Here is a 27,323-nt window from a genome sequence, read left to right on the forward strand (position 1 = left end):
TAACCTTAAATTAAGACCAAAGAGCTCATTTTTGTTTTCATACATTTTTACCATATAGCCATATAGCCACATATCTTAGAGGAAATCACTCATATCTGCCTCCAGTACAAGACTCATGACAATAAACGTCAACCTGACGTAATGATAGACGGAGGTTATAGAGTGTCAGGAAGTGTGGTGCTGGAGGGGCGTGTGTGTGAATTTACCTCCCTGCCCCTGGCTCCCTGGGCCCATTCTCAGGCCCACACAGAGAGCCCTGCCTGGGGCCCTGGAGTTGCTACTGCTGCATGGAGCTCTGTGGCTGTGGACATCGAGATGGAGAGAGAGAAGTAGGGAAAGAGAGTGAGAAAGTGAGAGAAAGAGAGAGATGGCTGGAGAGGTGGAGGGCATAGTTTCACCCCTTTGGTTTGCTCTCTCTGTGTGGGGTCAATGCACCGCTATCTTGTGCTGTCACAAAAATGTGTTCTTGTCCTACTCAGTGGGAAAAAGAAACGAGGGAGAGAGAGAAAGACTCCACGGCTATAAATACAGTTCCACCTTCAAGCTTCCCGGCCCTCCCACTCAGAGGAAGCTTCTAAAATGAACATGTTTAAGGGTCTGCATACATGGTCAGCGGGGGAAAGGGGGAGCAGAACGTGGAAAAAGAGAGAGAAGGGAAAAGGACCCCCAAAAAAAGGAGTAAAAACGCTCTGTGAGTTTTAACCTCTCTGCTCTCCCGTCACCCTCGACCATTGTGAAATTCTGAGATGAGCTCACCCATGTCGGGCCATTCTGCAGTATGCTCCCCAGGAGGAGTGTTCCTATCGGCCCCAGTCCCTTCATCTACCACACATCCACAGGCTATGATAGGCTATGATTTAGGAGCGTTAATAAACATGATGTAGTGCTCACAACGATAGCTCGGACAGGAATATTTTTTTGCTTTTCTATTTTATGCCTCCACATAGTTTCACATGTTTGCCTGTGGTGCTGTGTGGCGAGGAGAGAAAAGTAGAAATCATGTAGTGTATATTTTGTTTTATTTTGTGCCTCAAGGCTTGCTTCGTTAGGGGACAGTTGGACATTTACTGGGGTGGGGGGGTCAAAATAGGGGAGGGTTGTCTAAGTAATTTATTTTGCTTTCGGGAGGATTGTGTGGTTGTTTATTGGGCACAGGGGATGGTAGTACATTTTTTCCCTGGTTTACATTCACTCATTGCAGGTTTGACAATATATACTGAATAATAATATAAATGCAAAATGCTACAATTTTAATGTTACAGTTCATATAAGGAAATCAGTCAATTTAAATAAATGCATTAGGCCCTTATCTATGGATTTCAGATGACTGGGTCAGGGGTGCAGCCATGGGTGGGCTTTCGAGGGCATAGGCCCACCCATTGGGGAGCCAGGCCCAGCCAATCAGAATGAGGGTTTTTTTTGCCACAAAAGGGCTTTATTACAGACAGAAATACTCCTCAGTTTCATCAGCTGTCCGGGTGGCTGGTCTCAGACGATCCCGCAGGTGAAGAAGACGGATGTGGGTCCTGGGCTGGCATGGTAACATGCCTGGTAAAAATTCCTGCAGTCAGCATGCCAATTGCAGGCTCCCACAAAACTTGGGACATCTGTGAAATTGTGTTGTGTGACAAAACGTAACATTCTAAAGTGGCCTTTTATTGTCCCCAGCACAAAGTGCATCTGTGTAATGATTTTGCTGTTTAAACAGCTTCTTGATATGCCACACCTGTCAGGTGTATGGATTATCTTGGCAAAGGAGAAATGCTCACCAACAGGGATGTAAACAAATTTGTGCACATTTGAAAGAAATAAGCTTTTTTATGCATATTTACAATTTCTAGGATCTTTTATTTCAGCTATGAAACATAGGACCAACACTTTACATGTTGCAATTTATATTTTTGTTTAGTGTAATTTTTTCCATCCTAGCCAAATTTCCTACTCTGCTTACAAGCGCCTTCCCTATATCAAGGTGTTTTGGTACTTCTCTTATGCACCATGCCAGTGTAGAAAAGCCAACAAGAAAGGCTTGCGCTCCTTTATTAAAATTTGAGTTGCGCTGTTCGATCTGAGCTAAATCAAGTGCACCTACTGCACTGGCCAATCGGATAGCTCAAATCACCGTGCCGACAGAGTTCCACAACCTCAGCCACAGCACAGTTTGATACTAGCCTACTTAATAAGATTGAATCACTTTTAAAAACATGACCACAGAGAAAATGTTTAAGTTTTTATTCAGCACTATTACAAACGTAAAATGCGCTTCTCCGTACTTTCACTCGCACTGCAATGAATAAGAAGCCACGTTTATCGATAGCCCTGCGTTTTTAGAAGTATTATCAGCTCGTCGTGTCTACTTTTAATATAGAGGAATATTTCACTTGACTGAGGCAGATGCGGTGCAACTCTAGTTTCACCATCAGGTGGAAGAGGTGTCCCCTCTCTGGAAGGAACAGGGACTCCGACTAATGTGCTGAGACTAATGCGGTGTTCAAAACAACTTGGAACTCAAAAATCTCCGACTTCAGTGCGTTCAAGACAACTGGGAACTCCGAGAAAAACGAGATCCGACTGGGAAAAATAGTGTTGAACGGTCATCCAACTCTGAATTCCAAGTCGGAAACTCTGGCATCTTTCTAGAGCTCCGACTGGAAGATCACCGACGTCATGATTTGACCTCGTTTTTTCGAGTTCCCAGTTGACTTGAAAGCACCATGACCATAAGATGCAGGTACCATCAGTCCAGTAAACTAAAAAAGCGAATTATTTATATTTATGGTCCGCAGTACCTCGCACGTGCTACACCGTCTGATCTGTTTCATTATCAAAGCTTTAGTTTTGACATTTTAATAATACAATATGGGCAGGCCTGGCATATCGCCAGTATGCTGTGATGATGTATTAAGCCTACTGCCGAATCATCCTTCCTACAGAACTGATTTTATAAGGACAACTTTGCATTTTTTAAGTCATGTTTAAAAAAATATCTGAGCGGTAGATGTCGGTTTGATTTTTGACAGTGATCCTGACTCAGAAAAGGTTGCTGACCACTGCTCTGCTCTTTTCCGCAAGCTTACTTGTACTATACCACAGGTCAATACAGTCTAGCAGTGTGTCTATCCTGCCCGCTATCCACCATTCATAGTTATAATAGTGGTAGATGGATTGTTTATCCAGATCTGCAATAGGCTAACTAGCAATCATACCACACATTAAAGCTTTCATAGCTGCTACTGCTCTTCTTTAGGGACAGTACTATTATCCTACCTAGACTAGCCTACAACACTAAAATAAAATGAATAATATATGCTCCTGGAAGGCCCAGTTATTCAATAAAGTTTTTACCTGTGTTCTGTCTCCCCTCTAATCTGAGGGGCTATTTCTGATGCACCTAGAACTTAATGCTTCAATATAGCCTAAATATTTGACATTTAAGGTTTAAAATTCATTCCCTTTCTAATATGTTATAGAATTAGTTGCTTATTAGGCTATATATTGATGTGTGCCTGAAGCCATCCCCCATCTCTGATTCTCTGCTGGGCGTGCAATATCAAGTGCTCCCATATGTATTTAGTGTGGTCTCAATCAAGCAATCATAGCCTATAGGCTACGAAGTGGACGCTCGGAGAAGCACAGAGCAAAGTTACATTTCTAAGACAGGGATGCTGGGATGGTGTAAATAAATCTAGGCTGCATTGCACACTGCAATGGCAATTCTAAACCTGAGCCCCGGGCCTGCTCTGCTCTTGCTGATAAAACGCATGTTTGTATGCTGCCTAACCAATGGCTGTGCTGTGTAGGCCTATGGTAAAAGTTCAGGACGAGAGTAAAAGGCTTCTTCCTGATTTATTTTTGTTGATTAGGCCTAGTCCAAAATATTTACTATCTTTCTGAGACTAGCCTATAGCCTATGTTCTGTTCAGTTTGAGAAGAGAGAGCGAAGATGAGGAGGAGGACCAGAGGTCAACTTTGATAGCTTCCTACTACTATAATGAATTTGATTCAAAACAATATGTTTCTTGCTCATCAGCATTATTGACCTCACAATAAGACAGATTTGCGTAATTTACAGTACATTTGGTGCTGAAACTTGAAGCAGCAGCCACAGCAAAATCAAATCGGAAATAAACAGCTCATGTTGCTGAAAGTAGGCCAATTAGAGTAGGCATAATTCATTTAAACCGTCTTCATTTTAATTAGACTTTACTAATAACAAGAGGGCTATTTAAGAAATAAGAGGTGGGCCTACCTGTCTTGACAGACAATATTAGGCTATAGGCTGCTATGTCCATAGATTTGACTGTCAATTACTCCCCCTACCATGTACTATTGAAGTCAGGGTTTCCCAAACTCGGTCCCGGGGCCCACTCTGTGTGCATGTTTTTTTTTTTTGCCCTAGCACTACACAGCTGACTCAAATAACCAACTCATTGTAAAAGCTTTGATTAGGATTGAGATTGGGAAACTTTAAATAACCTACCTCTGTGTCAGTGACGGGCTGTTAAGTTAAAACCCATACTCTAATTGAGGGGGTATGAGAGGGTATGCCTTAGGCCTACCTTTTATTAAAGGTAATGACCAAAAAAAAGCACAGGCCTACTCCTTGTTAGCTTAAGATTTTGAACAAAATGAAATGGATCTGATTATATAAAGTGATCTATAACAGCGCTTTGGTTCACAAGGCTTTGTGTTAGAAACAAGCTATACAATACCTGGGAAAGATGCGACTCCAATGCATATAGGGATATCATTTGTATCTTTGACATTCACCGGCTGAGCGACAACCTTCTATAGCCAAAGAGACCAAAAATGGACTTTGCTTGGGAAACAATCCAATTCTGTCGCTATCAATTGATTAAGCTATTCACTTGCTGTACAATAGAAGATGTTTAAAGTCCCAGACAGCTTTTAGTGAAACACTTGTGACCTTCTCTCGTTGGATTAAGCTACAGAGGAAACGCAGCCAGCAGTTAAAGCAAACATTTTTCTGCGTCGGTAGACCTACTTTGTCTGGGGTGGAAAGGTTGACCTAACTTTTGAAAGTACCATTCTCAGATTCCTAATGACGTCTCGGATTTAATTATTTGCAAACAGGGACAGTTTCGTCACAAACAAGACACAGTGATTGGTCATTGGAGACACATGATTAGATGAACATGGAGACCTTTCTCTCTGTCCATTCTCACCCTATCATTTGGGTAATTTGTGTCGTATTTAAAAAAGATTCTGCTAATATGTAAAATCACGTAGAATTGCATGAAGTTTATAAAAAGGCAATTGTTCTCGGACCTGCAACTACGATGATAGATTCATGCAATGCTTCTACTATAAAGGAGATCTTTCCACCCCTACTCTTGTCTATGGTGGTCTGCGAACCAACAACCTTTTGGCCCCCAGCCCTGTGCGCTATCAAAATTCCTGAGTTGCCATGTAATGCGAAGAGGAGAACATTTTCTAAAACTGCAAATCTAAGGCTCTGGTCTGTCCAAACAGTGAGGGTAAATGTTCTCTGCTATCCACTTTGTTTTAACTATTATTTTTGGTATAGAGGAGGGTCACTTGTTTTTATCAAACGTTCAGTGAGGGTTTAGGTAATATACATCTCCTGTAGGCATGCACACATGCATCCAAAATATAATTTCATCATCCTCAAAATGGCTTGACATTGACCAGGTTTCCATCCAACCGTTTTCTGCGAGTAAAGTACGTGTCAGATACAAATTGTGATTACATCATGGGAAAGCATGCAGTTTATTAGGCTACAGATTCAACATTTTGTGAATAACTTCACAGGGTGGTGAAAGTGGAGGGTGATGAGCTTGATGCCCCTTTCAATAAACATCAAGGGTCTTATTCTGGTGACATGATGATCGATGCTTGGCTGCCATTTAATAAATATAATCTGGCATTTGTGTCCATAGTAATCTCATAAGGAAGGCTATATCCCAGGCAAGGGCTCTACCTGTGCAGAGCACATGCCCCTTTGACCTTCTAGTCTCCAAAGTGCCCTTTTGGGTGGTGGTATAATTTCCCCATTGGGAGTTTTTTTTTTTTTATACATTTTTTGTCATTGTTGTTTGGAACCCACTGTCCTCAAGTCGTTGTCAAGTTCCCCCTCCCACCCCGTTCATTGGTTGTGCCTGTTGATCTGCCTTGTAAGGAGCTTGCAGGCGCCCGGTTGGGCCGTTTTCCCCAGTCTACCTGCCTGTACTAGATTGCTCTGCATGGCTTGAGAGATGTGGTCTCTGGTAGAGTGAGTGTAGCTAGCTACCTAATTTAAATAAATATAAACAATACTGCTACAGCAGCGTAACATTTGAATAACACTTGATTTAGCCTATCATCATGGTGTCACGTTCTGACCTTAGTTCCTTTGTTTTGTCTTTGTTTTAGTATGGTCAGGGCGTGAGTTGGGGTGGGCAGTCTACGATGTGCCTTTTTCTATAATTTGGGATTCTGTGTTTGGCCTGGTATGGTTCTCAATCAGAGGCAGCTGTCAATCGTTGTCCCTGATTCAGAACCATACTTAGGTAGCCTAGTTTCACTTTTGAGTTGTGGGTGATTATTTTCTGAGTCTGTGTGTTCCACACGGAACTGTTTCGGTTTGTTATTTCACTTTGTTATTTTTGGATTTTGTCGTGTTCAGTTTGTTCTATTACATATGGACACTTACCACGCTGCGCATTGGTCCTCCTCTTCTCCTTCATACGATGACCATTACACATGGAGTATATATAAATTCTGGTTGGCTGATATGTGAATCAGAGAGAGGCAGAAAGACATAGAGGTAAATTACAATCAGTCAAATAAATCGAGCTAGCTAACTAATAGATTACATCAATGATCAACATCAATGATCAGCTGATAGCCCACCCTTTTTTCCCAATGTCAACCATGTCTTTAGGAGGCACTGTAGCTTGCTTACAGTGTAGTTTGCTGTAGCTTGCTTATGTGCGATGATGAGTGAGCGTGTTGTTGCAGATATAAAAGTGTCTGTTCTACAGGGGCTTTTGGTGTATGAATTTAGAATTAATTTCTACATGAATTCTACACCTTTTTTTCAAGCGATGGGGTTACCCTTTTTTTATTTTGAGCTCCTGCCCTCTGAAAGGTGCATGGCACTACTATACCGACAATGTATCTGCAAGTTGTTGGCTAGAGCACAGGTGCCAATTCCAGAGGGGGCACATTTGCTATACCTACGCACATTTTTTTGTAACAAAACCACCAGTAGTCCTGTTGTTGAAGATGCAATGTAAACCCATTAAAAACCTCTTAAGGAGACGCTCCTTTTTTTCCAATTTTCACCTGAAATGACCCAAATCTAACTGCCTGTAGCTCAGTGTCACATTCTGACCATAGTTCTTGTGTGTTTTCCTTGTTTTAGTGTTGGTCAGGATGTGAGCTGGGTGGGCATTCTATGTTGTGTGTCTAGTTTGTCTATTTCTATGTTTGGCCTGATGTGGTTCTCAATCAGAGGCAGGTGTTAGTCATTGTCTCTGATTGGGAACCATATTTAGGTAGCCTGTTTTGTGTGGCACCAGTTAGGACTGTTTCGGTTTTGCCACATGTTTTTGTTGTTTTGTATTATGTTCATGTTTAGTTCTCTTATTAAAAAACATGAACTATAACCACGCTGCGTTTTGGTCCGCCTCTCCTTCCCAGGAAGAAAGCCGTTAAACTCAGGCCCTGAAGCAAGGATATGCATATTATTGGTACCATTTGAAAGGAATGGCGGAATACAGCTCATAACTAGTTTGTTTCGTATTTTAGTTGGATCAAGAAATATAAACATGCCATTTAGTGATAGCTAGCAAACTAACAAGCTATCTAGAAATTATGGCACACTGGAGCACCGAATGTTTACTGGGGAACGTCTTGGCCAGCTTTTTACATTCTTTTTCAAAAGTGTGTATGGTTGGTATGGCTTTGAGTGCTGTGGTAGTTTGTTCCACTCAACAGTGCAGGTAAATAAACATTTGTTCTTGACAGGTAGACTCCTATATTTGAAACCGTCAATGTTAGTGTATCTGGCTCTGGTATTATGCTGCTGGACATCTCTATCAAATGGAAAAAATTTGAATAGGTACCTGGGGGATGAGTCTGTGATAACACTAACACTAACACTACTCTTTGTCCCACAGATAGCCAGCCTAGCTGCTTAAATGCTCAACCTCCAGATGAGTATGAGGGGGAATTTTAAGTACAATTCTTACAAGCTTGTTTGGGCTGGTCTGTAGCTTATTCTATAGATGTTTGGGGCTGCTGGTGAACCAGGCATGCAGGCATAATCAAAGAGGCACCGGGCTAGAGCACTTGCCAAAGCCTTTTGGGTGTAGCCAGGTTTGCATTCTATTGGCAACAGATTTTCATGCGAATATTCTAAAATCTGCATAAATATAGTATGTGCAATTTCCCATCAGAATTGTTTTTTCATCAAATTTTACCTTTATTTAACCAGGTAAGCCAGTTTGAGAACAAGTTCTCATTTCCAAATGTGACCTGGCCAAGATAAAGCAAAGCAGCGTGACAAAAACAGCAACACAGAGTTACACATAAACAAACATCCAGTCAATAACACAATAGAAAAATAATCAGTGTGTGCAAATGTACAAGAGTAGGGAGGTAAGGCAATAAATAGGTCATAGAGGCAAAATTATTACAATTTAGCATTAACATTGGAGTGACAGATGTGCAGATGATGATGTGCAAGTAGAGATACTGGGGTGCAAAAGAGCAAGAGGTTAAGTAATAATATGGGGATGAGGTAGTCGGGTGTGCTATTTACAGATTGGCTGTGTACAGGTACAGTGATCGGTAAGCTGCTCTGACAGTTGATGCTTAAAGTTAGAGAGGGAGATATAAGGGAGATTTTTGCAATTCGTTCCAGTCATTGGCAGCAGAGAACTGGAAGGAAAGGCGGCCAAAGTAAGTGTTGACTTTGGGGCTGACCAGTGAAATATACCTGCTGGAGCACGTAGTATGGGTGGATGTTGCTATGGTGACCCGTGAGCTGAGATAAGGCAGGGCTTTACCTAGCAAAGACTTATAGATGACATGGAGCCAGTGGGTTTGGCGATGGATATGTAGTGAGGGCCAGCCAACGAGAGCATACAGGTCGCAGTGGTGGGTAGGATATGGGGCTTCGTGACAAAACGAATGGCCCTGTGATAGACTACATCCAGTTTGCTGAGTAGAGTGTTGGATGCTATTTTGTAAATGACATCGCCGAAGTCAAGGATCTGTAGGATAGTCAGTTTTACAAGGGTATGTTTTGCAGCATGAGTGAAGAAGACTTTGTTGCGAAATTGGAAGCCGATTCTAGATTTCATTTTGGAGATGCTTTATGTGAGTCTGGACGGAGAGTTTATAGTCTAAACAGACATCTAGGTATTTGTAGTTGTCCACATATTGTAAGTCAAAACCATCCAGAGTAGGGATGCTAGCCGGGGGGGAGGGTGCGGTCAGCAATCGGTTGAAGAGCATGCACTTAGTTTTACTAGCATTTAAAATCAGTTGGAGGCCACGGAAGGAGTGTTGTGTGGTATTGAAGCTCGTTTGGAGGTTTGTTAGCACAGTGTCCACAGAAGGGCCAGATGTATACAGAATGGTGTCGTCTGCGTAGAGGTGGATCAGAGAATCACCAGCAGCAAGAGCAACATCATTGATATATACAGAGAAAAACGTCAGCCAGAGATTTTAACCCTGTAGCACCCCCATAGAGATTGCAAGAGGTCCAGACAACAGGCCCTCCGATTTGACACACTGAACTCTATCTGAGGAGGAGTAGGTGAAGCAGGCGAGGCAGTCATTTGAGAAGCCAAGGCTATAGTCTGTTGATGAGAATGTGGTAATTTACAGAGTTGAAAACCTTTGCCAGGTCAATGAAGACGGCTGCACAGTACTGTCTTTTATCGATGGTGGTTATGATATCGTTTAGGACCTTGAGCGTGGCTGAGGTGCACCTGTGACCAGCTCGGAAACCAGATTGCATAGTGGAGAAGGTATGGTGGGATTAGAAATGGTCGGTGATCTGTTGTTAATTTGGCTTTCAATGATTTTAGAAAGGCGGGCAGGATGGATATGTACGGCTAAAGGCCATAAGAACTTGTCGTCTAGTACGTTCGAAACAGAGAGTAAAATCAGCAGATTTCTGTGCGCTGAAGAATAGATTCAAGGCATAACGTACAAGATAAGGGTGTGGTAGGATCAAATCAAATCAAATTTTATTTGTCACATACACATGGTTAGCAGATGTTAATGCGAGTGTAGCGAAATGCTTGTGAGGATGTGAGGATGTGAGTACAGTGGAGGTAAACCTAGGCATTGAGTGACGATGAGAGATGTTTTGTCTCTAGAGGCATCACAGCAATAGACAAGGTATATTGACATTAGGGAGAGGCATGTGTAGCCGAGTGATCATAGGGTCCAGTGAGTACCTAGGCGGGCTGGAGACACTGCGATTCAGACAGCTAGCAGGCCGGGGCTAGCAGATGGGCCTCAGGGGGACGTCGCAATGAAACAGCCTGTTGAAACACCCTCGGACAGTTTCGATTGCGGACCAGTCCTGATGGATCGGCGGGGCTCTGTGTCGGCTGTAAAGGACTTGTTTCTAGAAATGTGTATTTTTAAAAGTAGAAGCTCGAATTGTTTGTGCACAGACCTGGATAGTTTGACAGAAGTTTGCAGGCTATCTCTGTAGTAGATTGAATCTCTGCCCCCTTTGGCAGTTCTATCTTGTCGGAAAATGTTACAGATAGGGATGGGAATTTCAGGATTTTTGGTGGCCTTCCTAATCCAGGATTCAGACATGTCTAGGACATCCGGGTTGGCGGAGTGTGCTAAAGCAGTGACTAAAACAAACTTTTACGGTTACAGAAGTCAACAAATCAGTGCACCTGGGGAATGGGAGTGATGCTGGGGGCTGCAAGGCCTGAGATAACCTCTACATCACCAGAGGAACAGAGGAGGAGTAGGATTAAAGTACGGCTAAAGGCTAAAGAACTGATCGTCTAGTGCGTTGGGAACAGAGAGTAAAAGGAGCAGGTTTCTGGGCGCGGAAGAATAGATTGAAGGCACAATATACAGACAAGGGTATGGTAGGATGTGAGTACAGTGGAGGTTAACCTAGGCATTGAGTGACGTTGAGAGAGGTCCCCTGATGTGTGGGGGTTGGAACATAAGGGCTGGCTAAGGCATATTGAGCAGGGCTGGAGGCTCTACAGTGAAATAAGACAAAAAATGACTAACCCTATGATCCAAGTGATCATAGGGTCCAGTGAGTTACTACGCGAGCTGGAGTCACTGCGATTCAGACAGCTAGCAAGCTGGGGCTAGCAGCAGGCTAGCAGATGGACCTCAGGGGGACGTTGCAATGGGAGAGTCTGTTGAAACCCCCTGGGACGGTTACGTCGGCAGACCAGTCATGATGGATCGGCGGGGCTCCGTGTCGGCAGCAAAGGGTCCAAGCCAATTGGCAAAAGAGGTATTGAAGCCCAGGAATTATCTGATGGATTTCTTCGGCTAGCCGGGAGATTGGCCTAGCTCGAGGCTAGCTCCAGGCTAATTGGTGCTTGCTTCGGGACAGAAACCCCCTCGGACGGTATGGTCGGTAGACCAGTCGTGAGGGATAGGTGGTGCTCCGTGTCAGCAGCAAAGGGTCCAGGCCAAGCCAATTGGCAAAAGAGGTTTTGAAGCCCAGGAATGACCTGTTGGATCTCTTCGGGCTAGCCTGGAGATGGGCCTAGCTCAAGGCTAGCTCCAGGCTAACTGGTGCTTGCTTCGGGACAGAGACGTTAGCCAGGAATAGCCACTCAGATTGCAGCTAGATAGCTGCAATGATCCGAAGAAAAGGTTCAGAGCTTGCGGTAGGAATATGGAAATGTGGTAGAGAAAAGCAGTCCAATATGCTCTGGGTTTGATTTTGCGCTGTGCAGGCTGGCAGGAGTTGACCGGGTTGAGGCTGGCAGATGTCCGAGTTAACAGTGATGACCACTAGCAGTGGCTAACTGACTACTAGCAAGTAGCTAGTTAGCTGGCTAGCTTCTGAAGGGGGTTCCGGTTCTAAATTATAAAGAATAGCAGATCCATACCACATTGGGTGAGGCGGGTTGCAGGAGAGTATGTTCAGTCCGTTGATTGAAAATGATATATACGAAGAAAAAACGATATATACAAGACAATCAAAACAGACATCCCACTGCTACGCAATCTTGGAATATATATGTTGTCTAAGCACACAGCCAAGACAACACAGCAGTAGCTTCAGGACACGTCTCTGAATGTCCTTTAGTGCCCGAGCCAGAGCCCGGACTTGAACCCGATCGAACATCTCTGAAGAGACCTGAAAATAGTTGTGAAGTGACTATCCCCATCCTACCTGGCAGAGCTAGAGAGGATCTGCAGAGAAGAATGGTAGAAACTCCCTAAGCTGTACCAAGCTTGTAGCATCATACCGAAGAAGACTTGAGGCTACAATCACTGGCAAAAGTGCTTCAACAAAGTTCCGAGTAAAGGGTCTGAATACTTATATCAGTTTTGCTTTGTGGGTAGTGTGCGTAGATAGATTGGGAAACTATTTAATTCCTTTTCGAATACGGCTGTAACGTAACAACATGTAGAAAAAAAGTCATGTGGTCTGAATGCACTTGGTATGTATGTATTTTTTCTGACTAATATAATTAATCAATTAATCCAAACTGTGATTGAAAAAAAGTGTAGGCTGGACTGTAGGCCTAATCAAACAGGCAGGGAGAGTGAGCTCATCCGTGGTGGTCAGCGAACCCTCAACCTTCTTTTTGACAGTAAAAGGGTCAAGTGGACATATTTTTTACACTGGGGAGAGGTGCATTTTTCTTTATTTCTGTCAGAGTCCTTTAAAAGCAGTGGGTTTGGAGTCAGGCGCAGAGAGCAGAAGGTTCAAATACATGTATGTTTTATTCCCGGGAAAAACGGTCAAAAACACAAGGCGCATCAACTGACCGGCCCATACACAGGACCCAAAATATCCAGAAAAATAAAATACAATCGAACATCCACAAACTAACATAACAATTCCGCACAAACCTAGGTGGGCCTAACAGGCTTAAATAGACAAAAATCAAGTAACACAATTTTTTATTTTTTTATTTCACCTTTATTTAACCAGGTAGGCTAGTTGAGAACAAGTTCTCATTTGCAACTGCGACCTGGCCAAGATAAAGCATAGCAGTGTGAACAGACAACACAGAGTTACACATGGAGTAAACAATTAACAAGTCAATAACACAGTAGAAAAAAAAGGGGGAGTCTATATACAATGTGTGCAAAAGGCATGAGGAGGTAGGCGAATAATTACAATTTTGCAGATTAACACTGGAGTGATAAATGATCAGATGGTCATGTACAGGTAGAGATATTGGTGTGCAAAAGAGCAGAAAAGTAAATAAATAAAAACAGTATGGGGATGAGGTAGGTGAAAATGGGTGGGCTATTTACCAATAGACTATGTACAGCTGCAGCGATCAGTTAGCTGCTCAGATAGCTGATGTTTGAAGTTGGTGAGGGAGATAAAAGTCTCCAACTTCAGCGATTTTTGCAGTTCGTTCCAGTCACAGGCAGCAGAGTACTGGAACGAAAGGCGGCCAAATGAGGTGTTGGCTTTAGGGATGATCAGTGAGATACACCTGCTGGAGCACGTGCTACGGATGGGTGTTGCCATCGTGACCAGTGAACTGAGATAAGGCGGAGCTTTACCTAGCATGGACTTGTAGATGACCTGGAGCCAGTGGGTCTGGCGACGAATATGTAGCGAGGGCCAGCCGACCAGAGCATACAAGTCGCAGTGGTGGGTGGTATAAGGTGCTTTAGTGACAAAACGGATGGCACTGTGATAGACTGCATCCAGTTTGCTGAGTAGAGTGTTGGAAGCCATTTTGTAGATGACATCACTGAAGTCGAGGATCGGTAGGATAGTCAGTTTTCCTAGGGTAAGCTTGGCGGCGTGAGTGAAGGAGGCTTTGTTGCGGAATAGAAAGCCGACTCTTGATTTGATTTTCGATTGGAGATGTTTGATATGAGTCTGGAAGGAGAGTTTGCAGTCTAGCCAGACACCTAGGTACTTATAGATGTCCACATATTCAAGGTCGGAACCATCCAGGGTGGTGATGCTAGTCGGGCATGCGGGTGCAGGCAGCGATCGGTTGAAAAGCATGCATTTGGTTTTACTAGCGTTTAAGAGCAGTTGGAGGCCACGGAAGGAGTGTTGTATGGCATTGAAGCTCGTTTGGAGGTTAGATAGCACAGTGTCCAATGACGGGCCGAAAGTATATAGAATGGTGTCGTCTGCGTAGAGGTGGATCAGGGAATCGCCCGCAGCAAGAGCAACATCATTGATATACACAGAGAAAAGAGTCGGCCCGAGAATTGAACCCTGTGGCACCCCCATAGAGACTGCCAGAGGACCCAACAGCATGCCCTCCGATTTGACACACTGAACTCTGTCTGCAAAGTAATTGGTGAACCAGGCAAGGCAGTCATCCGAAAAACCGAGGCTACTGAGTCTGCCGATAAGAATATGGTGATTGACAGAGTTGAAAGCCTTGGCAAGGTCGATGAAGACGGCTGCACAGTACTGTCTTTTATCGATGGCGGTTATGATATCGTTTAGTACCTTGATAAGCACCTGTTCCAATAAGGAACAGGTGCAACTAATGAGACCAAATGAACATAAAAGGAAAAAGGGATCGGTGGCGGCTAGTAGACCGGCGACGACGACCGTCGTGCGCCGCCCAAACAGGCAGGGGAGCCACCTTCGGTGGAAGTCGTGACAATTGCACCTTGAGTTGGACCAGCAATCTAATATTTTGTTTTGATGTTGTATTCGTTCCCATTCATTTCTCTCTAAACTACATCATGTCACATGGTGTTGAGCCTCTAAGCATCCTGGGAAGTGTGTGATTGGTGGCAGGGCAGGCTAGACAGGAGCCTTCTGCTTCTGCTCTGCTCGACGGAGACGGCTGGTGTGCAGCAATCAAAAAACAAAGCCCAACGAGTCCCATCTAATGAGTCCCGTGCGCTGAGGGGGTTCACTTATCAAAATGCTTGTTTCGGGCTTCCTCCAAACGCAACCTAACCCAATGAGCTGGATTTATGATCTGCCTGCCAGCTTTTCCCAGGCGCAAATCTTCCAGTAACATGCTCTACTCCCGAAGCAGAACAGAGTAGAGCAGAATAGAGCCCATATGACCGGCCACAGCTGGCTCTGATTACAGACCCATACAGTAGCCATTCTTTTTCACTTACCCCCCCTCCCTGCTCGGTGACGCTTATTAGAAATGCAACATACTGGGATGGGAGTTTGTTACTGATTTACACAACTTTTAATTAGTTTGTGGTCACTTAGAAATGTCCTTGTTTTTGAAAGAAAAGCTATTTTTTTGCCCATTAAAATAGCATCAAATTGATCTGAAATACAGTGTATACATTGTTTTTTTGTGTGTTTAAAAATATATATATATATTTTTTTTTTACCCCCTTTTCTCCCCAATTTCGTGGTATCCAATTGTTAGTAATTACTATCTTGTCTCATGGCTACGAGACGAAGGTCGAAAGCCATGCGTCCTCTGAAACACAACCCAACCAAGCCGCACTGCGTCTTAACACAGCACACCTCCAACCCGGAAGCCAGCTGCACCAATTTGTCAGAGGAAATACCGTGCACCTGGCCACCTTGGTTAGCGCACACTGCGCCCGGCCTGCCACAGGAGTCACTGGTGCGCGATGAGACCAGGATATCCCTACCGGCCAAACCCTCCCTAACCCGGACGACGCTAGGCCAATTGTGCGTCACCCCACGGACCTCCCGGTGGCGACAGAGCCTGGGAGCGAAACCAGAGACTCTGGTGGCCCTAGACCACTGCGCCACACGGGAGGCCCAGTGTAGACATTATTAATGTTGTAAATGACTATTGGAGCTGGAAACAGCTGATTTTGAATGGAATATCTACATAGGAGTACAGAGGTCCATTATCAGCAACCATCACTCCTTTGTTCCAATGGCACATTGTGTTAGCTAATCCAAGTTTATAATCATAAAAGGCTAATTGATCATTCGAAAACTCTTTTGCAATCATGTTAGCACCGCTGAAAACTGTTGTTCTGATTAAAGAAGAAATTAAACTGGCCTTCTTTAGACTAGTTGAGTATCTGGAGCATCAGTGGGTTCGATTACATGCTCAAAATGACCAGAAACAAAGTACTTTCTTCTGAAACTCGTCAGTCTGTTCTTGTTCTGAGAAATGAAGGCTATTCCATATGAGAAATTGCCAAGAAACTGAAGATCTGGTACAACGCTGTAAACTACTCCCTTCACAGAACAGCGCAAACTGGCCCTAACCAGAATAGAAAGAGGAGTGGGAGGCCCAGGTGCACAACTGAGCAAGAGGACAAGTACATTAGAGTGTCTAGTTTGAGAAACAGACATGTCACAAGTCCTCACCTGGCAGCTTCATTAAATAATACTCGCATAACACCAGTCTCAACGTCAACAGTGAAGAGGCGAGTCTGTCGACATTTCTAATTGACCCCAAACTTTTGAACGGTAGGTGCAGGTGCCACAGGTGCTCTCTTTAAAAAGTGTGCAAATATGAGTGGTTTGTGACTAATATAGATTTTTTTTTAATACTGTCTGGTTACCTAAAAATTGCAACACATAATTTTGATTCCAGAGTTCTGTGTAGGGTATGAAAAATATGCATTTGATTTAGGCAGTGAGAGTTTTGATTTTCTTCATACAAAACAGGTTTGCCGTAAATCTGAAGTGATTCAGATTTTAAGGAATCTCATTGTGGCTGAGACTTTCAGGAATGTGCATGGTATGCAATTTACATTGTTTTGTGTGTAAAAGCATAAATATCAGTTGATGCACATACATGAAAAGTCTCATGTTTCATCTGATTACATGGTAAATATTTCAACAAATAAAACAATGTCGTTTTATGTCTAAGAACATAATTGATTTCACACTGTATATTGTACGTGACAATTACACCAGATCAGGTTAACAGTATCTCACTAAAACATTCTTAAAATAGGCTGAAACTGAAATAAAAACAGTCACTATAGACTATTATTACATTTGTCTATTACAAATGGAGTGGAGTCAGTCTAAAGTCAGGGGTAGTGGTGCAAGGCCCTCATGTACTGTACCAGGCTCGTTCTCTTTGGAGATCTGTCTGGCTTTAGCTACCCCGAGAAGGTTGCACTTGGACTGCGGAAGGAGGCGGGGTGAAAAGGGGCATAGCCAGGCAATTCACCCAAGCCCCACATTTCCATTGCTTCAGATTTCACTCTTGGTAAAACTTCTAATGACTCATGAAATGCATTTCTGTTTGTTTATGTCTAGCTGTGCAGTGTCTAGCAAGCAGTGACGTGCAGTCAAGGTAGGCAGAGCTTACCCGGTCATAATCTAATATATACTTTCTTATTTATAGCCAAAATTGTAATTCGTTTTTGCTGTCTAATGCTTTTTCTCAATGATTCTGATGGTTCAGATGGTTCCAAAATCTAAAACAAATGTAACTGCATCAAAACCTCAGGAGAGGCGCCAGGGTATTATTATTCATGTCTTCTTTTCCAGACATTCAAATGTTGTGACGCCGCAGCCGTTTCTGACTCCAATCAAGGCTAATGGGCTGGGTCAGCATAGGCATTGCCTCAATATGTTGTGTGGTTATTGCCGGGTAAGCTCTGCACATTTAGGCGTGTCTCCGTAATTCGGCACTCGCAACCCTTGAACTGAACAAACTCAAAGTTAGCTTAGCTAGCTAGCAAACTATTGCGTCGTTTGGAGGGTTCAAAGAGTGGAATGTCAACTACAGTATAATGAAAGTTAATACTAGACAGAGGCAGCATACAAGACGTGATATGACCACGATCTCCCTCACTGCTATCTGTTGTACAGTGAGTACTGGACTGTCCACTTGTCTGAAACGTCATTACCAATGAATACTTTTCACTCAGACTTTTACACATCTTGGACATTTACTTTGCTTTGTGGACGTAATGTGAATGGGAATGTCTTTTTGTGTCCGTATGAAAATGGAACCAAGGGAGGCCTTGGGGATGAGTCTCCCACATGACCGTAGTTCTGCTGTGTGCCTGCAGAATAAAATAATGGTCATGGGGTTCTGCTGTGACTTCTACAACGCTGTCACTTAAATGCCAGACTGGACACGTCACGTGCGTGAGCGTTGCAAAATAAATGTACACATACATGTTATTCAATCATTGCTCGGGAGCGTCTGCGTGGCCAGGTGCTAAAATAGAAATTGGTTCTATTTGTGATGCTCATCGCGCTGCAAGTCCGTCCTCTCCCATTTCCTCATTGGTTTTTAGGAGCATATACCCATGTGCCATCTCCTCATTGGTTTTTAGGAGCATATACCCATGTGCCATCTCCTCATTGATTTTTAGGAGCATATAACTGCCTTCATTTTGCTGGACCCCAGGAAGAGTCTGGGATTATGGGGATCCATAATAAATACAAACACCCACGTGGGTGATTGAAAGATGGACTTAGGTCCATACTCGGGTCAGTTGTAGTAATACTGTAAAGTTGTTTGCCAACCGCCATATAAAGTCCAAAGAAGAAAATCCATTTAAAGTCCAAAGAAGAAAAAGACGCCTGAAGGAAGGAGGAGAGATGACAAGAAATGAATTTGGTTTACCGTTTTATCTGTGGATAAAATAACAACCCAATGTTTAAATGCCAGGACAAATTAGCTAGCAACAGCAAGCTAGCCAGCTAAATTGCCATAAATGTTTAATGCTTTTTGACCTGTCCCCAAATTAATATAATTGGTTCAGAGTTTGTTTTGATATTTCAACCTGCGTGTCCTGATCGCTGCTGGTGTAGGTGAATAAAATCAACATGCGGGTGGACTAGCGCTCGTCAGGTTTGGTCAGCATGTACTGTAAGAGGGAAGGACAGATGAATGGACTTAATTTACAGTAAAGGTAGGTCTAAATGCATTTTCCTTTGCAAATTGTGGATTAGGCTGCTGTTGAATCATGAGAATAGACAACCTGCCTTGGAATGCATTTGATTTATCAAGCTAGAATTTCGTTTTGATCAGACACTTTAATTTATTATTTTTTACATTTATTTTTCCATAATTTTGATTGTTGAAATTGACATTTTGTTAGAACCTTATTTATTATGTGTGTGTGTAGTATTATTTCTCATAATGTGTGTGTATGAGTTTGCGTGCGCCACACACTATGCAGTCTGCATTGGGAATTATTCTGATGAAATCTGTCAATATAATGGTATTTTAGTGCCACCTATCAGTTGTAACTGTGGATGCTATCGGTCTGAGCTGAGTTGTGCAGTGTGTCATTTTGTCTGATGACATGAAATGTGCCACCATCAGAGGTATCAGTATTGATATTTACTCTGGTTGTTGGAGCTATCTGTTGTATGGTCTAATTGGGCTTGCTTTAATTGTGATTAAATCTGCCTTTGATAACAGCCAGTGACCCAGTCACCCACCTCACCACACGTCAATGGCGGCAAAACCTTTGCAATTGTTACATTGATACAAATGAATGAAATTATAGTGTAGCGGGTCGGGATTGCTACTGATTTACGTATTAACAACCAATACAGTAATCTGTATTGTATCACAATACAGAGTGTTTGTGTTTGAGTGAGTGTGTGTTTCAGGGGTTGAATCCTGATGGAGTCTGACTGGTACCCGGTGCGTCTGCTGCCTGTCTGTCATCACCAGACAGTCTGAGCTGAGTGTGCGTCTGGGTGCCACACAGTGGCCCAGTCGTCTCAGCCAGTCTATAACTCCTGCCAACACGCATGCAACCTTCCCTGGGCGGATCACACTACTCCTGCCCAGAATACTAGAACCATAGCGGAGGCCTGAAATTGCTTCTGACCGACGCTTGGCTGGGAGAAATCATGGAAACATTTAAGACACATGGAATATAGTGCTGTTGTCCAGGAGGGCTGTCTGTAATTACACGTAACCTGTGGTGACGCGTGCAAGGCCCTAGCACGACACAATATTGGGGGTCTCTCTGTATCTCGGTGCCTCTCTCTCTCTCTCTCTCTCTCTCTCTCTCTCTCTCTCATGTCCAGCTTAGCCTCATGTTTCATAGGCCTCACACCCCTCTGTCATGTCCCTTCCTTGCCCTCCCCTGTCACGTCTTCTCTCCTCTACTTTTTCTCCATGCTTGCCTTCATCTCTCCAGTTACGTGGCACCATACCTCCTGGTTGTTATCCCCTCTCCTCCTCTCTCCTACCCCTTCACCCCGCCATGCTGAGGGGGGACACTCGATGCCTTTCATGTGGCCTTGGCCCCTGTTCTCCCTGGTTCTTCCTGCCTGTTGAGCGGATATGTGGGGCTTGGGTCCCAGCCCCTCCCTTGGTGATTGATGACCGAGGTGCCCTCTTCTCTCGCCCCCCACACCCACCCCAGGCCAGGGGAAAGGCATAGCTTTTCATGAGCTCAGCTGCGTGGAGCCCTGAAGATGCACCTCCAGTCTCCAACACAGGCCAGGCTCCAGGCACCACTCTCTGTCCTCTGTCTGTCTAGCACCACATGGCATGACTCCCAGGGGGACACAAAGCCTGTGTGACCTCCCGTTAGACCCACAGCTTGATCCATGTCCCATGCAGGCTCACACACAGACACACCCCTCATTTATGCCCTCTGACAGCCATCCTTCACTCTCTATTATCTTCCTAAACCCATCTTAGACTTGGCATCATTCACCTTTTTAAAATAAGGCCTGAGAGCATGACCCTATCTATACCTTTTCTAGACCCTTCCTCAGCCAACCCCTTACCCAATTTGCCCTCACTCCTTACCCTACTCACCCTAAATCCTTCCTCACCCTTATCACATATCTCACCTGACCCCCCACCTAGGAGACACGGAACGGGTGTCCTCCTCATTGTAGGGGGGGGGGTGGACATTCGAAAGCGAGGGAGAAGCTAAGGACACTGATAGTTCTAATCGTCCTTGCATGGAGAGAGCAGCACCTGTTGGGATGATACTGGAACGAGGACGGGAATCCATTCTGATCACTGGAAGCTCCACAGTGACCTGATACTCCCTGACCCACAGGATCGGATGGCCACTACTGCCACTCACCAGCCAGCTGTCAATCAGAACAGATATGTATACGAAGACATAAGGAGGAACACTTGTGTTGTGTGTGTAAAGTTAGATGTACCTTGAATCAGTGACACCTATACGGAAAGTTTGGGTATCTCGGTGCATGTCTGTTTCATTAGTTTATTTACTGTATGTTCAGGTTTGATGTTGCTCAGTGCAGGCATTGTACATTTTTGCTAGATATTTTATGCTCGCAGGCATTGTGATTTTGTGAACTAGTACTCAAAAAGAAATGTATTATTCACAATTATTCAAAAAATAATGTGTTAATCTGTGTGTAACAGTAATGAACATATGTGCACCTTCAAGTAGAAACCGCGCACTATATTTCATCAGAATTCATTTCTTGAGTTATATGGAAATCCAAAAGTTTTCCAATTGCTGCTCGGCAATGCTGAGGGAGCCTTCCAAACTCCAATGAAACCAGATTGGCCATGTAAGAATAGAGCACCAATGAAAAGACATACAATACAGTCAACTCAACCAGCGCCTGCCTGCTTGACGGCCAATCAAATATCATATGCCCAGCTGTTGCTTTGACAGCGAAGCTGTTGCCGAGGGAGATGGGGACCAGCCTAGTAAATCATCAAGAGGGAAGTTCGAGTTGCTCCTGATGTATGTGGTTTAGAATGGGGAACGACGTTGAGATGTCTGCCATAGCTACTTCTGAAAGCTTGTCATCGGGTGTGCATGTATTATTATTCCGTTCACACATGGGTTTGTAATGTATCTGCTCACTGCCAAGTCACCGTCTCTCAGACTACAGTCTCCCTTGTACCACCTTGGAATTTGAAAATTAAATCTTCCCAAAATTGCATAGTTAATCACCATTTGATGAAAAAAGACAATTGAAAAAACATGCCTTTCTTAATTAAAGATATCTTATGACTATTTAGGTTATTGTATCATTAGCATTTAGTCCACACTGGGTTGTACTCACTTCGATGCTTGAAATACTTAGGGGGGGGGGGTTGAAGTATGAATTCAAATGCATTTGTGTTTTGTGTACATTATATGTGTGCCTGAGTCCCAGTTCATCATGATATGTGATCTGGATTGCACTTGGAGTGAGAAGGTTAATGTGGGCGACTGGAGGTCTAGTTTTTCCCTCTCTCCCAAGGTTATTGAAACTAAACCAACCATTCTTTTAAACGTCTCCAATCCCTTATAGCATGGGCCATAGCCTAATGCCTGTCAGAGGGAACGCTGCTTTGCATGTAGCCTGATTATTATCTGCTTCAGAAATTGCTAACAGCTGGGTTGTTCACGGCTGACGGTCTCATAGTTTATGTATCGAAACTGTCGGAATGTGGACAATTACCACTTTCACTTTCTCACAAAAACCCCTAATACAGTTTACATAAACTGTTCTCTCAAAAATCCCTGTTTAAAAGGCTTTACAGGCCTCCAGGGTCGGCTCTAGCCGATAAACAATTTGCTTCAGTGGTCTTTTTCTTTCTCTCAGCCCTCGGGTAGCAAGGGATCCCGAAAAAAATATGTCCCGTTTTAAAAAAAAAATATATATATATATATATATATATATATGGACAATACAACACATTTGGATTTATTGTTTTCTATGATTTCATATGTAGCTACTATGCATGTGGCTAATTGAACTTTACCGAGGCTTCACACAGGTATATAAAACGAATGTTGTACCACCCACCTCCAAGGTCTGTTGAAGGTTAAATCATACCAGACCCTGGCCTGCCTTACTATGTCTCTATTGTGATTCGTGGGTCAGGAAAAGGGGAAACCGCAAAGAGGTTAGCCAGCAAACTTCTGTAGCCCTAAAACGCAGTTTCCTCTATTAAAATAAGAAATCCTTTCCTGATTCGTCATAGTACATGCTGTGGCTAAGAATCTACATGAATATAAACAGAGCTTTATAATTCAATTTTAAAAAATAAAAATATTTCACCTTTATTTAACCAGGTAGGCCTGTTGAGAACAAGTTCTCATTCACAACTGCGACCTGGCCAAGATAAACCAAAGCAGTGCGACACAATGAGTTGCTATATGAAATATATATTATTGTGCTTAATTTATATGAGTATGTTACATATTTCCACAGGGCATAATCATTTTTGTCTTCAGCTGTTTTTTTTTGTATGAAAGACAGAGATGCATGTGACGGCCTCTATACAGTATGTATGGAACTCAATCATCAAGTTTGCGAACAACAACAGCCTTATTACCAACAGCAATGACACAGGGAGGACGTGAGGGCCCTCCCCCTAACCTCTCCCTCAATGTGACAAAACAACAGAGCTGATCGTGGACTACAGGAGATAGCAGCAAGAGCACGTCCCATCCATATCGACGGGACCGCAGTGGAGAGGGTCAAATGCTTCAAGTTCCTCTGGGTGCACATCACTAACAACCTGAAATGGTCTCTTCACCTGACAGCATGGTGAAGAAGGCGTAACAGCGCCTCTTCAACCTCAGTAGCTTGAGGAATGTGGCTTAGCCCCCTCAGCCACCCGAGCCATGGCCTGTTCACCCCGCTACCATCTAGACGGCACAGCCAGTACAGGTGCATGAAAGCTGGGATCGATTGTTACGTCTGTCGTTAAATGACGACCAAGGTGCAGCGTGGTAGGTGTACATTTTCTTTCAATTTTAAATGTTCCACCAAAAAGAATAAACAACTCAACGAACGTAAAGCTAGGAGTGCAACACATGCAACACACAAAGACAAGATCCCACAACAGAAGGTGGGAAAAGGGCTGCCTAAGTATGATCCCCAAGAGACAACGATAGACAGCTGCCTCTGATTGGGAACCATACTAGGCCAACAAAGAAAAAGAAAACATAGATATACAAAAACTAGAGTACCCACCCTAGTCACACCCTGACCTAACCAAAATATAGAGAATAAACAGGGATCTCTAAGGTCAGGGCGTGACACCGAGAGACTGATGAACAGCTTCTCCAGGCCATCCGACTGTATACAATATCTCTCTATGATGCGTGGGAATATTTTGGAACAGATTTCCTCAATTAAAATCATTTGGAGCTGATCTGCTGTTTTTACAGTCTTTTAATATCCAACAATAATGTGATCATATACAACTGTGAGCAAGGTTTGAAATTATTATGTTTTAGTCAAATATTATATATGTTTGGGCTTCTTGTGGTCAATTTGAGGTCTACAAATCATTTGAAAATATGTTCCGGCCCCCTGACCATACGCTCAAGAAAGAAATTGTCCCACGGGTGAATCTAGTTGATGATCCCTGTGGTATGTGTATACTGTATTCTAGTCATGGCTCATCCTATATAACTACTGTTGTACACACCTTTTCTATTAATATACTGTCCATACTGTCTACAGTATATACACTATTCACATGCATATATATTTATACTCTGGACTCTGGCATTGCTCGTTCTGTTATGTCTCAATTTCTTGTTCTTTGAATTGTTTTACTTTAGGATTATGTGTCGTTGTTGGATCCCTGGATATTGCTTCATTGTTGGAGCTAGAAACATAAGCTTTTTGCTGCACCTGCGGTAACATCTGCAAAACTTTGTACACAACCAATACACATCCATTTGATTTGATCTGTGTTCCAGGGAGTGAAAGGAAGAGAGAGAACAGGAGGAAAGCAAGAGCGGGAGAAGACAAATGACCTGGGAGGAGTGTGGCTGTCTTCCTGTCAGAAGCCTGGGAGCACCTTGCCAGTGGTCTAACAGTTTAACCCATAATTATCACCATTAAAATGATACTCATATTAACAAAGTTGAAATTGCTTCCAAATGAACGTTCACATGCACAGTAAAAGAGAAGGAAAAATGTATTGTGCGGTTAAGTCACGTCAAATTTGAATTAGCCTCGGATTGAAATGAGTAACTTGAGAGCGTTTTTGTCTGTTGCCACATATTACAATATAAGATTTCCACTGTAAGAACTACTGAGTCTGGCTTTTAAGTTCGTGTTCCGAGGGCAGAATTCATGCTTGTTTCCTGTTTTGGTGATACATAACCATTTTGGTGCTAAAGCATACTCTCACAATGCATGCTGGGAATTCCCTGTGTGCTTTGTTAGGCTTGATTCCAGAGTCTAACTGCAGGCCAAACAAGTCTTATGTTTCTGAAACCACCACGGTGCTTCAGAGCTCCTTGTGGACTAGAGATTGCACAGGTCAAAGTAGGGAGTTGAAGGTGTGGAAGACTATGTGTGCGCGCATGTGTGTGTGTGTGTGTGTGTGTGTGTGTGTGTGTGTGTGTGTGTGTGTGTGTGTGTGTGTGTGTGTGTGTGTGTGTGTGTGTGTGTGTGTGTGTGTGTGTGTGTGTGTGTGTGTGTGTGTGTGTGTGTGTGTGTGTGTGTGTGTGTGTGTGTGTGTGTGTGTGCAATGTATCTTATTTATCCGCCATTTATTACATTTACATTTATATTACATTTATAAAGTCCCTGGGAGGTACTAACATCATCTTCTTTGTTTTGCTCTTCATTTCAAATCGCTGAAGGCTGTCCTCTATTATCTCCCGTCAAGATTTTAGGCTTAGATATTATGTCAATTTCTGTTCTGTTTGACACTTTTGTGGTCTCCCCTGGTGATATATTAAAAAAATAACAGCCAGGGAAGAATACAGTAAATATTGCACATAACACCCGGACACATACCACATACCACCTTTTTTTGGAAAATTACAGGGGTTGACATCAAAGTTGAAAAGCAGTGCTTTGCCGAAATCAAAATGTCAGCCGCACGGCCCATAAAAATCAGTCAACCCTTTACTCCTGTGATGAAGAGCAACAAGTGAGAATCCAAAGTCAACAACATTTTCTCTTCTGCTCAAAAAAAAGAAGAAGAAAAAAAGCCCACTCCCGATTTCTCCCCTTTTGCTCTACCGAGGCTGGGGAACATTGTTAAAAGGACCTCCAGGGGTATTACAGCTTGAAGCTTTCTTTTTTTTCTTCTCCTGACAGAAACAACATCATGTCCTAGCAGCCCACACAGAGACGTTGTGATGAATAGGGGTGCTTATGGTGAAGCAGCAAGAGAGATGAGAGGGGCTGGTCAGAGAAGTCCTGTGGACTAGTATCACACCGACCACTGAACCGGAACGTCAGCGTTTGATGTCAGCTGTGATCGTCAAACTTACCAGGGGTCTGTGGCTCGATTGATTTTATTGGCCACCATCTCAGTCTGGCCTTGTTCTCGAGAAAAATGATGTGTTCACTGACGGATTGTTAGCAGAAATATATGGGTAATACTTTTAAGGTACCCTCTATAAAGTGTTAATAAAGGGTTTGTAATGGGTTTATTAGTAGTTTGTATTTGTGAAAGCCGGCAGAACAACAGAATGTCATGTTAAGGTGGGGTGCTTAAACGTCAGCTGTATTTACTGAGAAAATATTGGAGCAATATACTGTACATCTGACTACAATCTTACAATAATGATACTGCATAAACTGTATAATTATAACCTACTGTTATGTAGACTGTGATTGGCCAATTATATAAACAACACAGTTATTTAAGTCTCTTAGATATGGTTCAATTGTTGTGTCACTGTTTTATGTTACCGTTTGTGCCACAAAACAGCAATGCTCCCTCCGTACAGTGCGCACTCATATCCACCACACATATTGAACATGAGCGAATGTAACAATAACGATTTTAACTGGTCCGGTTGAAGCCAGGGCTGGCTTCAGGAGTTCTACTACGACTCTCTCTCTCTCTCTCTGTTTGACCTACTGAGTGGGCTGGAGCTTGGACTGGAGATGGAGCCAGTGGGTGGTTTGTCGAGCGAGGGGACAGACGAACTCGGCTTGACCGGGAATGAATCTGACGAATGCTGTTGTGAGGGGAAAAACGGCCATCTCCTGGCTGAGTAATGGAGTGGTTCTATGTGAAGATAGACAGACAGACTGGAGCGCTGTGGACTGGAGCGCAGTTCCCAGATTGACTCTGGGGAGGGACAGCCCACACTGGAGACCCAGCCAGCCGCCCTGGGGCCTGGGCTCAGCCCACGGAGTCCATATACACCAAACAGCCGCCTGTCCCAGCCAAAATACACACGCTGACACACATAGACAGAGACACACAGAGGCAGACAGACGCCACACAACAGCTACAATACAGGACCCATTGGTGAGAGATGCTGCAACATTATAATTTAGTGAGGGTTCCCTT

This window comes from Oncorhynchus tshawytscha, linkage group LG28 (genome assembly GCF_018296145.1).
Source record: "Oncorhynchus tshawytscha isolate Ot180627B linkage group LG28, Otsh_v2.0, whole genome shotgun sequence".
NCBI lineage: Eukaryota > Metazoa > Chordata > Actinopteri > Salmoniformes > Salmonidae > Oncorhynchus > Oncorhynchus tshawytscha.